This window comes from Vulpes vulpes, chromosome 9 (genome assembly GCF_048418805.1).
Source record: "Vulpes vulpes isolate BD-2025 chromosome 9, VulVul3, whole genome shotgun sequence".
Lineage (NCBI taxonomy): Eukaryota > Metazoa > Chordata > Mammalia > Carnivora > Canidae > Vulpes > Vulpes vulpes.
The window spans coordinates 59,099,872-59,116,446 of record NC_132788.1 but is presented as its reverse complement, the minus strand read 5'-3'; the positions used below and the strand labels follow the sequence as shown (position 1 = coordinate 59,116,446).

Below are 16,575 nucleotides of genomic sequence, written 5' to 3'. Positions count from 1 at the left end.
AATCTTACTATTGCCTTTCTAAGAACACATACACACCCCCAATGTAAAAACTTCACCGGTTTTTAAATATTCTTTCATAATCAGACACTCTGAAAAAATCTCATTTTTGAGTTCTTCTTCAAATACTATCTTATATTTCACTTAAAAATATTAAATTGGTAGAGCAAATATACTCAAGGCAGCCAGCATGCTGGTGTTAAATGAGGTTTTAAGAACTTAGCAATCTATCTAAAAGCTAATTTCTGAGAATATAGCAATGCATTCTACATGGTTGAGACTGATTTCAGAAAGTCTCTTTCAGTCAAGAGAACTTAAAATTTAATAAGCTTCACGGTTTATTCAGCTCTCCTCTCCATTACCTCACGGGATTGTTCGAATTAGGCTAAGGCAGGTACTATTCCTATCTCTTTTTTAGATGAAGAAAATGTGAAATTCAAAAGGTTTAGTCACAATTTAAAAGAAGCAAAACCAAACTGCAAATCCTCAGATTGTAAATTACAGCTCTATTACAATACACTGATTTAAAAAATAAAAAATACTTAGGGGTGCCTGAGTGGCTCTCAGTCTGTTAAGTGTCCACCTTCAGCTCAGGTCATTATCTCAAGGTCCTGGGATTGAGCCCTGTGTTGTGTTGGGCTCCCTGCTCAGCAGGGAGTCTGCTTCTCCTTCTCCCTCCGCCCCTCCTCGACTCATGTGCACACACCCTTAACGCACACCCGCCCCCCTCAAATAAATAAAATCTCTAAAAAATTAAAAAAATAAAATAAAAAATACTTGATGTTACTATACTACTACTTTGAAATAAATATTGTTTCTAAAGAATGCATCAGGGACGCGTGGGTGGCTCAGCAGTTGAGTGCCTGCCTTCGGCTCAGGGCATGATCCCGGAGTTCCGGGATCGAGTCCCACATCAGGCTCCTTGCATGGAGCCTGCTTCTCCCTCTCCCTCTCTCTCTGTGTCTCTCATGAATAAATAAATGAAATCTTTAAAAACATAAATAAAAAAGAATACATCAGATCTGTATGTGGAAGACAGGAAAATACATACCATGCCTTATATAACACAATTTATTTATTGTTTTTTTGAAAGAATTTAATGCCCTGAGCCAAAGGCAGATGCTCAAACACCAAGCCACCCAGGCGTCCCACCTTTATTTATTTATTTATTTTTTGAGATGTCTATATTTTTAAATAGCCTGTTACTCACTGACATCTAAATTTAAGATTTACTTGTATTTCTTTCCCCTCTACTTGGCATGTTTTATAACATGCTAATGTTAAATAATATATGAGAAGCACATAGTGTTAGCCTGAGATAGAAAATGTTACCCATTATCACTCATTATACAAGCAATGGTGGTTCTACTGATTATAATAATCAAGAACTCTGCCCAATAGCCTTTAAAAACCTCCAGCCTAGGTTTTTCTAAATTGAAAACCTAAAGCTCTTAACCACTATGGTATACTATACTCAAATATTAAACCCCAAGGTCCAAAGTACAGATCAACTAACTATGAAAGAGTCTGTTTAGCTTTCACATTACTAGAATAACATTAACTATAGGGGTGCCTGGGTGGCTCAGGTGGTTAAGCATCTGCCTTTGACTCAGGTCATGATCCCAGGGTCCTGGGATCAAGCCCTGCATCAGCTCCCTGCTCAAAGGGGAGTCTGCTTCTCCCTCTCCCTCTGCCCATCCCCCCAACACCTTGTTCATGCTTGCTCTATCACTCTCTCAAATAAATAAAATCTTTAAAAAAAAAAAAACATTAACTATACACTATCTTATTCATTTGTGCTTTGCAACGTGTCTCTATATTCCCAGAAATCCTATGTAGAGCCTGCATGGGGCAATTCTGGATACTTTACCCATTAGTCTATCTTGTACTTGGACTTGTACATGACATCAACACACTGCTAAATTACTTACAATTAACCAATACCACTTATTGGAAAATAGTCTCTGCTTCAATTTATCATTTCCTCAAAAGGTTATTTTTTCTTTACCAGGATAGGACAAATAAGATTTAATATCAAAGAGAAAATAAGCCAAATGCCATGTATAACTTATAGTGACTTAATGCTTAAGAAAAATATAAAGTATCCTAACTCACTGCTCTTTAAGTAAAATATGGGTAATAGTAGCTCTATTAACACTATATAGTTACATAGCTGTATTTGAAGTATATGTCGGTTTATATTTTAACTAGTAAACTAATTCAAGTATCTAACACTTAAGTATCATTTCTGATAAATCATAAAATCAGAAAATAGACTGGGGGGCAGCCCCGGTGGCGCAGCAGTTTGGTGCTGCCTACAGCCTAGGGTGTTATCCTGGAGACCAGGGATGGAGTCCCACATCGGGCTTCCTGCATGGAGCCTGCTTCTCCCTCTGCCTGTGTCTCTGCCTCTCTCTATGAATAAGTAAATAAAATCTTTAAAAAAAAAAAAAAAAAAAAAAAGAGGGATCCCTGGGTGGCGCAGCGGTTTGGCTCCTGCTTTTGGCCCAGGGCGTGATCCTGGAGACCCAGGATCGAATCCCACATCAGGCTCCCGGTGCATGGAGCCTGCTTCTCCCTCTGCTTCTCCCTCTGCCTGTGTCTCTGCCTCTCTCTCTCTCTCTCTCTCTGTGACTATCATAAATTAAAAAAAAAGAAAGAAAGAAAGAAAGAAAGAAAGAAAGAAAGAAAGAAAGAAAGAAAGAAAGAAAGAAAGAAAATAGACTGGGAATTTAAGGTAGGAAAAACGGTAACAAAGAAATAAAGTAGTTCATAGTTTTTAAAGACTAATAGCATTATCTATCATATAAAATTCCAAGCATCTTTTTTTTTTAAGATTTTATACATTTATTTATTTATTGAGAGAAAGAGAGTACGAGCAGGGGGAAGGGCAGAAGGAGAGAGAGAATCTGAAGCAGTCTGCACATCCAGCATGGAGGCTGACCTGGGGCTCAATCTTCATCTCCTGACCCTCAGATCATGACCTGAGCCAAAATCAGGAGTCAGAAACTCAACTGACTGAGCCACCCAGACACCTCTAAAATTCCAAGCATTCTAAACACTCTCATAAGAATTAGCAAAATTTGCAGAGAAAACTTTCAAAAAGAGAAGTCCCTCCATTAAATGTTAAATGTTTAAGATAAAACATCAAGGGAGTACCCCTAATCACTCCAAGTTTTAAAGGCTTCCGTGTAGGCTCACAATCCTCACCCGAAGTGCTTGCATATATACTGGATACGCTTTACACATAAACAAGTGATAACGATGTTTCTTAAAAGTTTATGAAACATTGATTAGTGAAAACATTTTAGAAAGAAGAATTTTTTGATTTAGTATTAAACTAAATCCCTAAATCAAATATCGAAGAAAAGTTCTCACATATAAAGTATTACACCAATTGATTATCATCTTACAGAGAAAAAAAAATAATGGAAGTAAGTATTTCCACTTAAGTCAATGAAAGTTGATCAAAAAAAACTCTTCAAAGGGGCTATCTCTGAGGGTTCTATGAAAAATGAGGGCTTGGGAGAGGCAAATCAGTTTAAAACTTGGATCCCAGGGGATCCCTGGGTGGCTCAGCAGTTTGGCGCCTGCTTTCAGCCCAGGGCGTGGTCCTGGAGTCCTGGGATCGAGTTCCGCCTTGTTGTCGGGCTCCCTGCCTGGAGTCTGGTTCTCTCTCTGCCTGGGTGTGTCTCTCTCTGTCTAGGTCTCTCATGAATAAATAAATAAGATCTTTAAATTAAAAAAAAAAAAAAAAAAAAACTTGGATCCCTGCCTTCAGTTACCTTCAGAATTTAGTTTAAAAAGAAATATGGGGATTAGGTGGGGTCAATAGTATAAGGCCTGTAAGAAGGAAATAAAACTACCATGGATCATAAAGGAAATTATTAAGTTGAAGGCATTCCCAGAATTCTTACAAAAACACTAAGTCTGCATCATACATAGGGGTTAAATTCTAGAGTGAAAATAGGGTTTAGGATAGAATCAAAATTACCCTAGAAAATCCCTTTAATCTCTCCTTAAGTAGATGGCCTATATTTAGAGTATTTACTCCAGGTCTTTCTTCCTCTTTAAAATAAAGATCATATTTTACCTATATCATCAGACTGTTGGAAGATTAAATGAATTAAGGTCAGCTCTTAAAAGAACACAGCAAGGTAAGTAGCCTACTAAGGTAAGCTATTATTTATAATAGCTTTTTTTTTTTTAATGTATCTTTAGAAAGTTACTGCACCACAGTCAAACTAAAAGGTTGTGTGAATTGAAAATAACAAAAGAATAGATCACTTTTTTCAAATGCAATCAAAATCTCACAACATATACTCAGTATGAGTAATGGTGGCTGAAATTGCCTGCAGTATTAAAAAAACTTTTAATTTTTTTGGCAGAGCGAAACATAACTGAATACTCATATTTTAAAGTGCTTATAACGCAACTTCACTATTCATTTTCCTTTAAGTTCACTCCTTTCTTCAGTCCAGTCTTGCTCCACCTGAGAGATCAGGTGATCAATTTTTTTTCATGATTTCCCCAAGCTTCCTTTAGTGTTGTTTTAATTCAATTGGTCACACAACGCTGAAAAAAAAAATCACCCTCACACAGAAAGTTTCTGCTGACAGACATGCTCAAACACTTAAAAACTCAAATGTCATCTCATCCAAGCTAGGAAATAATCATATGTCTAGTTTGGAAAAGGCTTAGGTTACAGTTTTCCAACCAGTCCAAAAGGGCACTTTGATGCACTGCAAGGTGGTGTGTGTGTCAATATTTTGAGTTTCCTCACTCCTCTTTCTCAATTTCTGACCACAAACTGGCAACTTCATCAGATGACTGGGCAGCATAAAGGCACATGAGGAAATGTGACACTTTACCCTTCTAAAAGTTAGCAAGCCAGGGCTGCCCAAATTTAGAAAGGACTCTAACTTTTTAAAAGGTAATTGGTATAAAAATACAAGTTAAAAATCAGCTAGCTCAAAACAATATGTCAAAGCAATCAGCCCCACAGTAAAAGACCTCTGGGAACAATTTCATTTTTAACTCTTGCTACAAATCAGTTTTTCATTATTTTTAATTTAAGTCACTTTGTTTTTAACACTTTTTAAGCCCAAGTTTTACTTCTCATCTCCAAACCTGTCACTTTCTTTATTTAGACAGTGACTGCTAATTCTAAAATGAACACACTCATTTACAAAGTACACCATTAACAAAAGTACCAAAATATACAACGCACAAATAAAATCTGGTTTAAGGATAATCATTCTGATGGCCATGTAATAATGAGGTAATAAGATGGCTGCATAGTCAAAGGGGAAGGAAGGGAAACAAAAAACACCCAGATATTTTACCCTAATACCTGGACACACAGACTTAATTAACCTTGTACCACTAAATTATTTATTTATAATTTTTTTGAAATTGAAGCTCTATGCCCAATGTGGGGCTTAACGCACAACCCCAAGGTCAAGTGTTGCATGCTCTACCAACCAAGCCAGCCAGGCAACCCTATATTCCACATAAAAAGCATGAATTTTAGTGGCAAATCTTGCATAATCAACAGGTAACTGAAAAGATAGCATTTTGCTTTCCTCAAGAATAAAGATATAAAATATAGGGATGCATCAGTGGCTCAGTGGTTGAGCATCTGCCTTTGGCTCAGGTCATGATCCCTGGGTCATGGAATCAAGTCCTGCATCAGGCTCCCTGCAGGAAGCCTCCTACCTCTGCCTATGTCTCTGCCTCTCTCTCTCTCTCATGAACAAATAAAATCTTTCAAAAAGAGACATGAGATAAAAAATAAATAAATCCACTATTCTGCAAACTGGCACAGGCAGACACTGGAATTTGTCCTCGAGATGGGAGGTATTCCTTTAGGTTTACAACTTGGCAGAACAATTTCAAGAAGTAACCATCTGAGTCAGTCAAATCTCCTATAATTCCTTCCAGAGTCAATGGCTCTCATATAATAAAGATTTCCTTAGTCTTCAGTGGTACTGCCAAAGGTATCCACCTTCCTTGCTTGAAGAGCTTTTAAGAATTATAAGGCGGCACCTGTAAAAATTGATAGTATTTTTTTTTCAGTATATTTTAAACCAAGTTTTCAAGAATAATTTTCTTAAAACAAGGACATGTGGGCAGTCCGGATGGCCCAGGGGTTTAGCGCCGCCTTCAGCCCAGGGTGTGGTCCTGGGGACCCAGGATCGAGTCCTGCGTCAGGCTCTCTGCATGGAACGGAGCCTGCTTCTCCCTCTGCTTGTGTCTGTGCCTCTCTGTGTGTGTGTCTCTTATGAAAAAAATAAACAAAATCTTAAAAAAAAAAAAAAAAAGGACATGCGCACAAGTTTCCCCCATAATTAGACCATTAATTCATTAAAGCTCTAAATTATACCCAACTACTTGGAAAACAAGGATTAAAAAAACAAAATGTGAAAATGTAACCTATGTAATTATATACCAAAGTATGAATGCCTTAAGGAAAAGAACTATGTGTATTTGCTACATCTTGTCATACTCCATCATCCAGTATAGTACATCTTACATAAAATTAGGTGTTCAAATATCTGAATAAAATACTAATGGAGAAAAGATATAATTACAATATTTATCCTAACCCTTTTTCATGAATCACCATCTACCAAATAAAAATATTAATATATAATCGAAGGAATCAGATGCTTCTGTATATACTGCAACCAGGCACAGAACTGAGAGGAAAAAAAAGAATAAGGAGCACTATTCATTCAACAATTTCTAAGAATCTACTTTCAACTATTAGCAGCTTTGAAGAATATAAAATTCAGAAAGACATTGCCCCTTGCCTTCCAGAAGTTTTTAATGTAGAAGAAAAGAACCATCATTTACCAAAGACTAACTATATGCTAGGCATTGTGCTAAGAACTTTCAGGGTAACAGGCACTCCTCTACAACAAAATGTGGCAGCCTTTTGGGAGGGGGGTGAGCTTGTTTTGTTTTTTTAAGATTTCTTTGATAGACAGCATGAGCAGGAGGGGCCGAGGGAGAGGGAATGTGAAACAGACTCCTCTCTGAACTCAATCTCAGGATCCTGAGGATCACAACCTAAGCCAAAACCAACAGCAGGTCACTCAAGCCACTATGCTATCCAGGTGCCCCTTAAGAAAATTCTGAAATTGAAGTGTGGAAAGGTCACTTCTAGCTTGAGTGAAGAAAGAGGTGGACAGTCAAGGATGACTTCATTATAGTACTTGAACTAGAAGGGGTAGCATTTTAACAGATGATACAGAGGTAAAACAAAAGCCAAAGAATATCCAGGGAATAAGAGTACAGGAAAAGCTTGGAAACAAGTCTGATGAAGAATAGTATAGTCTTTTACCTTTTTTTTTTTAAAGATTTATTTATTTATTTATGATAGACATGGGGGGGGGGGGCAGAGACACAGGAGGAGAGAGAGAAGCAGGCTCCATGCCAGGAGCCCGACGTGGGACTTGAACCCGGGACTCCAGGATCACACCCTGGGCCAAAAAGGCAGGCGCTAAACCACTGAGCCACCCAGGGATCCCCTAGTCTTTTACTTTTTATACAACTTTTCTTTTTATTTTAAATCTTCATATTTAGCGCAAGGATGACACGCAAATTCGTGAAGCGTTCCATATTTTCAATGTATGTTCTCATTCATTTGGGGAATATGAATAATAGTGAAAGGGTATATAAAGGAAGGGAAAAGAAATGTTGGGAAATATCAGGAAGGGAGACAGAACATAAAGACTCCTAACTCGGGGAAACGAACTAGGGGTGGTGGAGGGGGAGGAGGGCGGGTGTTGGAGGGGAATGGGTGACGGGCACTGAGGTGGACACTTGACGGGATGAGCACTGGGTGTTTTTTTGTATGTTGGTAAATTGAACACCAATAAAAATTAATTTAAAAAAATAAAAAAATAAAAAAATAAAAAATAAAAAAGAAAAAAAAATAAATCTTCATATTTAATGATTTACAAACACTATATAAATAGCACTCCTCCCCATTCAATACCCTCTAAAACTCTTACTCTGCTTTTTTTTTTCTATAGCACCTACATGTTTTTAAAATCCTTTTAAAAATGTTTGCTTTACCCTTCCCTATCTTCCCCCATCTAACCCCACCAAGTAACCTATGTTAACAATCTATTACTATTGGTATTTTCTTCATGCTTATAATCCCGTACAGATGTCATATGTACATAATACATACTCTTTTAATTACAATTTATATTTTCCAATTAGTTTCTTAAAAGATACACTAATCACAGTGGCATCTCATGGCTCAGTCTGTTAAGCAGCCAACCCCTGATTTTTGGCTAAGGTCATGATCTCAGAGTCCTGGAATTGAGCACCCCGTGGGGCTCTGTACTCAGCAAGCAGTCTGCTGCTGATTCTCTCTCTCCCTCTACCCCTCCCACCCTGTGCTCACACATAAGTGCTCTAAAAAATACATAAATCTGGGATCCCTGGGTGGCGCAGCAGTTTGGCGCCTGCCTTTGGCCCAGGGCGCGATCCTGGAGACCCGGGATCAAATCCCACGTCGGGCTCCCAGTGCATGGAGCCTGCTTCTCCCTCTGCCTGTGTCTCTGCCTCTCTCTCTCTCTCTATCATAAAAAAATAAAATAAAAAATATATAAATCTAAAATAAAACAAAAAAAATAAAAACAAAAACCACTATTTACATAATACATGTTCATGGGGGGGGAGGGTCTGAAAAATATGAAAAAATACAAAAAATAACCACCTATAGATGGGCCTTGCCAACATTTGTGGACATATGTATCCAATCTTTTCTTCCACTTAATCTTTTCACACAGGATAAACTAAAATCATCTTTCACTGGTTCACAGAAAACATTTTAGATTAAAGGATATAAGGTATTAAGAAGGTAACTACACTGGGACGCCTGGTTGGCTCAGCAGTTAAACGTCTGTATTCGGCACAGGGCAGGATCTCAGGGTCCTGGATTGTGAGTCCTCCATCAGGCTACCCACAGGGAGTCTGCTTCTCCTTCTGCCTATGTCTCTGCTTCTCTCTTGTGTCTCTCGTGAATAAATAAATAAAAATCTTTTAAAAAAAAGTTTATTCTTTTCAAAAAAGATGAGTCACTAGTTGTGTGATATCTATTTAAAGAACATTATGTACAAATACATTTATAAGGGTAAAAAAAAAAACATACAAATATAGCCAACTTTTAAGTCTCTTGTTTGCTCATTAGATTTAGCAGTAAGAAAAAAGCCTAGCACCACTTCACATCCATTAGGATAGTTATCAAAATATGGAAAATAGCAAGTGTTGACAAGAATGTGAAGAAACTAGAACCCTCATGTATTCTTGGTGGAAATGTAAAATGATGCAGTTGCTCTGGAAAATAGTTTGGCAGTTCCTCAAAGAGTTAAAACCAAATTATTATATGATACACCAATTCTACGCCAAGGCATACACTCAAGAATTGAATGTAGAGACTCAAAAAGATACTTGTAAACCAATATTCATAGTAGCATTATTCACAACAGCCAAAAGGTAGAAGCAACCCAAAAATCCATCAGATGAATGGATAAACAAAATATTTTACACACACACCCACAGGAATATTATTCATTCATAAAAAGGAATTAAGTTTTGATATATGTTACAAAATGGATGGACCTTGGAAACACATTAAGTAAAATAAGCCCGATGCAATATCACAAATTCTGTATGATTTTCCCTTATGTGAGGTACTTGGAATAAGCAAATTCATAGAGAGAAAGTAGAATTTACCAGAAATAAATGAGAAGGACTGGAGTTCCATTCAAGGGGGACAGGATTCTGCCTGGGATGATGAAAATGTTACGGAAATAGAGTGGTGATGGTTGCACAATGCCGTGAATGTACTTACTGCCAATGAACAGTATACTCAAATATTGTTAAAATGGTAAATTTTCTGTATAGTTTATCTGCCCACACTCCCCCCAAAAAGCCTAAAGGGCCCATTTCATATTGTCAGCTAAATACGAATCATGAAGGTCATGATCTCTACTCTCACAATTCAGAATTCACAACTGCACTCTAATTCCAGTCCAGACTAACTTGAAGGAAGGTAGAATATCATATATCCCCTCACATTCTCTCTGGTTAAAATTCTCTTCCATGTATAAAGCCTATGAATGCAGAAGGAAATAGCCAGCATGACAAGAGTGCTTGAGCCAATGAAGCAGGGAGCTGTTAAAGAAGGCAAAAGTCCTCAAGGAGCTAGCAGTGAGAGCCCAGAGCAGTCTACAAATAATGCCCTACAGAAGGGGAAGCTAAGCAAGGTCTTGTTCAAAAGATATCCTAAGTTACAAAGTTCTAAGTTGGGGTATCCCTGGGTGGCTCAGCAGTTTAACGCCTGCCTTAGGCCCAAGGCATGATCCTGGGGTCCCGGGATCGGGTCCCGCGCATCGGGCTCCCTGTGTGGACCCTGCTTCTCCCTCTGCCTGTGTCTCTGCCTGTGTGTGTGTGTGTGTGTCTATCATGAATAAATAAATAAAATCTTTAAAACACACACACACACACACACCAAAGTGCTAAGTTAGTAAGCATATCCTCTTAATAGTAAGCATCTGTGTATTTGTGATGAACAGTAGGAAGGAACTAAGTCCACAGGTGATTAACCTCTGAATCTCCACTCATTCAGTTAGTTAATAATTGTTATATAATCAAGACAAAGCTTTAAGAATTGGAGATTTATAAACAAGAATAAGATATGCCCTACTTTTAAGGAACTAGCCAGAATTGTAGGGTACCTACACAAAAAATTAAATTCAATAAATACTCTTTAGCATCTTACATTCAACAGCTTGGCTGCAATCAGGTGTCAGCCATTATGCTAAACTCTGGATAGTCAAAAGTGACTAAGATACAATCTTCTAGGAAAAGGAGTAAACAAATACTTTAATAGGCGTCACAATATATACATATAAAATCTATAGTGCATAGTACCAAAAAAGAAAACATTTAAGTTTAAATAAAAGGTCTTATAAAACTTAGTCTTAATACTAAGTGTTGGAATATAGACTCAACACTTTCACTGACGCACACAAGCCTGGTCCCTCAGCCTCTCAAAGGGAAAGTTTTTTTACAAATATCAATAAATAGGAAGGAACTGCATATGGAGTAGAAAGCATTAATTTCAGTTTACAATCAACAGGATGGTAAACTCACAAATGATTACATGATAAAGGCTATACGAAAAATAAATGCAAAGTGAAGCTTTAAGGTGGGGCTCGAGGAAGGAAACAAAATAATGAGAAAAGGAGAAAAAGATCAGATGATATTTAGAAGATAGTGTTCAAAACAGCTCTTAAAAGAGGAACAGATAAAAGTAAGGAAATTGTGTCAATCTCTCCTCATTAGATAAGGTCTTTGAAGGCAGGAACTTGCTTCGTTCACCCTGTACCAAGCACACTAGCCTGAACCTACTTGCCATCTAAGACTTTACTGAAAGATACACAGCTAGTGTCTTTAAGTAACTGGCTCACGGGGCACCTGGGTGGCTCAGTGGTTGAGCATTTGTCTTTGGGTCAGGGCGTGATCCTGGAGTTCTGGAATCGAGTCCCACATCGGGCTCCCTGAATGCAGCCTGCTTCTCCCTCTGCCTGTGTCTCTGCCTCTCTCTCTCTCTCTCTGTCTCTCATGAATAAATAAAATCTTTAAAAAAAGAAAGAAAGAAAGAAAGAAATGAGAAATAAAAACTCATAATTTTACAGACATATTAACATAGTTAAATGTTAACTAGCCTGACTCTTCCATCAGCAATGTACACGGATGGAAAAAACTAAACACTGTCCAAATGTGTTGCCTAGTAGCTTCAAAGAAATCAGACTACTTTTGCTTTCTTTTTTTTTTTTTCTACTTTTGCTTTCTGTAGCAGGATGGAAGAAAATAAATAGAAGACCTTGATTCCAACAGTAAAAATGCACTTATGCTTGTTACTATATGACAATAAATGGAATCCAACAGGTAGAAAGAAGAAGAACAGATAAAAGTGAGGCAAGTCCACCAGTAAAGTCCACAAGGTCTCACCAGCATTTAAACACACTGGGTCCCTTAAAACATTGATTATTGTTGCCTACTGCTTCCCATTCATTAACCAAAAATGCCAACAATTTCAAAATCACAAGGATTTTCAAATTCGAAACTAGCTTTAGGATTGTTAATCCTCACCCCTTAAGATCCCTTAGAATCTGATCTAAAAATAAAACTATGTGTCAAGTGTTCCTCAAGAAAAACTATGTACACTGATTGGAATGTGAAGCAATTAACACACTTTGTTAGTGATTTGCCAAAGAGACTTCAGATAGCCTGGGCCAAAACCAATAACAAAGAAACAACACCCACTTGACATTTTCCTTGGTTAAACTGAGATTTTAGAAGCAATTTTAGAAAAAAGGCTAAAAGATCTACAGCTAACCACTAAAATCATTGAAAGCTATACAAGTATTCTGGGAGAAATGGAGGGATGAAATGATTCAACCACTGAAAAATAAAAGATGAAAATCTTAATATGAAAGTAAGGAATTTTTATTCCACCTTTTAAGGCAAGGATAAAATACCCAGTCATTACCATAATGAGAGATGACAGGCAAGGTAGTTAAGCCCTACACCAGAAATACCAACTAAAGTGTAACACAAACATCTAGTATTGGGACACCTGGGTGGCTCAGTGGTTGAGCATCTGCCTTTGGCTCCCAGGTCCTGGGATCCAGTCCCACATCAGGTTCCCTGCAGGTCTTTACCTATGTCTCTGTCTCTGTGTGTCTCTCATGAATAAATAAATAAAATCTTAAAAAAAAAAAAAAAAATCTAGCGTTACATTTAGCACCTAATCAGTTTAGCAAATAGGAATTCTTAACCGTCCATACACATAAACACATACACACAAAGTATGACAACCTCAAACTCTATATAACTTTATCCTAAATAAACCTACTGTTCCTTAGTTTTCCAATTAATTTAGTCAAGGTGAACAATTTTCCAACTATAGTTTTAAAGAAATGACTTCCATGACCTATACAATTTGAAAAATAAAAAACCTTTGCAAGCTTGATTTTGTGGTTTCATAAACCCCCTACTGTCACACAGTTCACTGCCTTTCAAAAGCAATATTTAAAATTCTCTTCTGCAAGTCAACATTAAGGCATGCTGTTTGGCTAACAAGCTCCTCCCAAGACCAGGATTATTATGTATGGCCTATTATGTTCCTAACATGCAAACAAAAGCGCTCCCTCATGTAACATTTTTCTATTTTTAGGCAGGTTACTAACAGTTTTATCTGAAATTAAAATATACTATAATCTACTAACAAAATACCTGAAATAGTAATTTAGAGTTATTAACTGTATTTTCCATTTAATAAGTAACCTAGTACTTCTGGAAAAGTCAAATTTAACTTCCAAGAAGTTGTTGTTTAATGTTCTGAGCAAACCATCTACTTTGGATTTCACAAATGGCATGTTTTAAACTAAACACAACTAGTTTCAGAGCAGTTGTAATACAATACTTGATGTTCCATTCTCCATTTCATCTTTTAGATACTTTTCATCATAAATAACCAGCTTAGTCTGTTTTCCTGTTTTCTTCTGCTAAACCAAATCCCACAAAATATATTCAAATGTATTTCACTCAAGCCTACTTTGAAAGCTTACACTTTTCAACTACTGACAAAAGTTTTAACAAGGCTAAGCAACCCCATTACAATTTTTAATCACAAACACCACATACCTAAAAGATAAGCTTTTCCAGCAGAAACACTAACAGGTTTATTTTCCCAAGTATCCAGTGTTCAATTGGGTCAAATGTTTCTGTTGCATTTTAAACAGCACAGCCCTTGAAGTGATAAGGATGAAGACAAGCCAAAAGTATTTTAGCGTTCTTCAGTGGCATATAATCATCACAACCCAAGAAAAACTCAGGAACTGCTAACTGAAGTCTGTTAAGACCAAAATAAATGCACTTTAGCATATGCATTAATCACAACAATACAACGATTTGGGGTAAATTATGCTTATAGAGCTAATGACTTTATTAACAAAATTGGAAACCACGGAATCATTCCAAAGCAAGTTTACTATGTACAACATACTTAATAAATTAAAAATACTTTCAACTGTTTCATATAATCTCCCAATTCCTACATGACTGGGGAGTGTGGTTTTTATTGCCAACGGCCATTTAAAATACAGTATTAGCAGCGTGCACTACAGGCATAAAGTCAACATTTTGATGAGCAAGTAAAACCTTAGAAAAATCTTTTACTAGAACACCTAGGAATATGAAGATCAGGTGATTCACCGCTGTGTAAGCGCAAAACATCTGACATAAAGCACTTATCAAAAATGTTCTTAAATGAGTTCAACAAAGTAAATCTTTTCAATTTCTATCAGCTTCAACATCATCAAGACAAGAGGAAAATGAGTCATCACCATGAAAAAATTAGAATATTCATTTAAAATAATCCAAATTAAATCGACTAGTTCACTCTCCCCAACAAAGACCCTTTACAACCTTTCTTTTAGACCCTCCTCCCTCACCGCTTCCTTCCTGAGCCCTAGATGACTTGCTGCGCCCCAAAGTCATCCCACCTCTTGCGTGCCTGTGCCTCTGTACCAGCGGCTCCCTCAGCTTAGACTGCGCTCCCCGCCTCCTCACCTGGTAAGCATTTACTCATCAGTCAGTCCAAAACTGGCCGCAAAAGTTCCCTCCAGTGTTCAGGCTTCCTCGACTCCCCCAGGCAAAACTAGCTGTTCCAAATTCCCACTACGCTCGGTAAGTCCATCCTTATCACAGTGCATTGTTTTCACGCCTTGGGAAAGAAAGACGAGCAGGTCCCCTCCACTCGGCCCACAGAGGACGAGGCAAGCAGAAATACTCCATGAACGTGAGCTGAATTCGTCCCTTAGATTAGACCCTCTAGAACCCGGTCACATCCCAAGGAGACAGAGGGGCTTCTAACCCGCTTCCCACCGGAGAAATGAATACCAGAGGGCACACCCAGAGAGCTCTGGAAGGAGAACAATGAATGAACACAGCCGCCTCTCCGCTCCTGATGTCCAAACTCTTTCTGGGCATCGACTAGCTCTGCAGAACCTCTGCAGCTGCAGAACCGAAGCGCCCTGGCGGCTCTCACTTTACACAAAAGACAGCGCTGGGTCTTCGTTCCAAAGCATCCCAGGGCCAAACCTCAAGATACGCCTTCCAAACCTTTCATCAGTGACCCACAGAGTCCCCAAACCCAGGGCAAGGCCCCTATGCCTTTGTTGGTGGGGCACTGACCCACCTCCTCCTCTCGTCCCCGATTCTTCTCGTCCTCCCTGCAAGGGTGTCACTTGAGTGACGGCCTCGGACCAGATGCGCGACCGCGACCCCCTCCGCGCCCAGAAGAAAAAGGAATTAGTCCCTCCGAATGACAACACCTATAACAGGGCAATTCTGGGGCGGGCTTCACCCATGGCCAAAATATAAGGAATGTGCACCGAGTACAGGGTGGCGCTAGCACGTCTCCCCGAAACACAAGGAAATTGGAGCGGGGATGTGGAAAGTCGGCTCGCCGGCCATGACACCGGGCCCCAGGGCGCCCGCCCGCCCAGCGCCACCCGGGGTGACAGCGGCCTGGCCCGGGCGCTCCCCCGGCAGCCGCGGGGAAGCTCCATCAGCGCGGCCCAGGCCTGGACGCCGCGGAACTCTGCCCCATCGGCCCCGCCGCCTGGCTCCCCCGGCACCCAGGGCCCGGCCCTGCCGCCCACCTGAAGGAGCCGAGCCGCCTCCGTGTCCCCTCGTCCGGCGGCGGCGTCTGGTCCGCTCCTCCTCCCCGCGGCGGGTGAGGGAGCGGGAGGCGGTCACATTCGGCGCGTCCCCAGCCCAGGGGACGGGGCCCCGGGCAGTCCCCGCATCGTCGCACTCGCGCTCCGCGCCTCGGGGCACACGCCCCAAAGCCGGGCCAGCTGGCCCTCTTCCGGGCCCGAGGAGAGCGGCAGGAGAGCCTTCCCGTCTCACGCTCGCCCTCGTCTCACTCCCGCCATCTAAGATGGCGGCCCCAACGCCCGCGACGAAGAGCCTCTCGGGCGGCCCCGGCAAAGAAGCCCTGCATTCGGCGCTCCTCCTCCCGACCTGCGGCGCCACCGGCTTTCTGCTTCTGCGCGAGCCGGCCTGGCAGCGGACTGCACACTTGGCTCGGGCATCTATCACTCTAGCCTGAACGCGGGCCCCGCCTCCCGGGGGGCGTGGCCTCGCGCTGTCGCCCGTCGCCATTTCGGGGCCGTGGAGGCGGTGGGAGCGGCGGTGGCCGGCGCCCGGGAGAGGGGGTAGGAGGCCGGGAAGGGCCGGGGTTTGGACTCCCCGGAGGGTGTGAGGCGTCGTGGCGAGAGGAACGCCAGCCTGCCGGCGTCACAAGGCCCGGAGATAACCTCACTTCCCGGAGGGCGCGCAGCCCGCTGTGCATAGCGTTGGCGCGGCGTCCTAGCTCCTTAGGCACGTCGGAATTTGAATCGCCACTCAGCCACTCCTCGGTTATGGGGGAAAGTCCCTAAAGTCTCCCTTTTTTCTTTTTTTTTTTTTTTTTTAAGT

At 40.3% G+C, this 16,575-nt stretch overlaps 1 protein-coding gene across 7 annotated transcripts in view; it reads right to left on the bottom strand.

Moving 5' to 3' along the window:
* The window catches only part of RAF1 (Raf-1 proto-oncogene, serine/threonine kinase), a 79,943-nt gene extending 63,768 nt beyond the window's left edge, over window positions 1-16,175 (bottom strand). For 2 of the 7 annotated variants that reach the window (XM_072720264.1, XM_072720267.1), the window contains exons 1-2: window positions 14,662-14,815; window positions 13,735-13,839 (exon numbers count right to left, since the gene is read on the bottom strand). The gene's annotated coding sequence lies outside the window, so the exon portion shown is untranslated. Of the gene's footprint in view, window positions 1-13,734; window positions 13,943-14,661; window positions 14,816-15,289; window positions 15,581-15,755 lie in introns of those variants that run through there. The other 5 variants (XM_072720266.1, XM_072720265.1, XM_026016904.2 and 2 more) reach the window with 5 other exon arrangements.
* Between the last annotated feature and the right edge of the window lie 400 nt (window positions 16,176-16,575).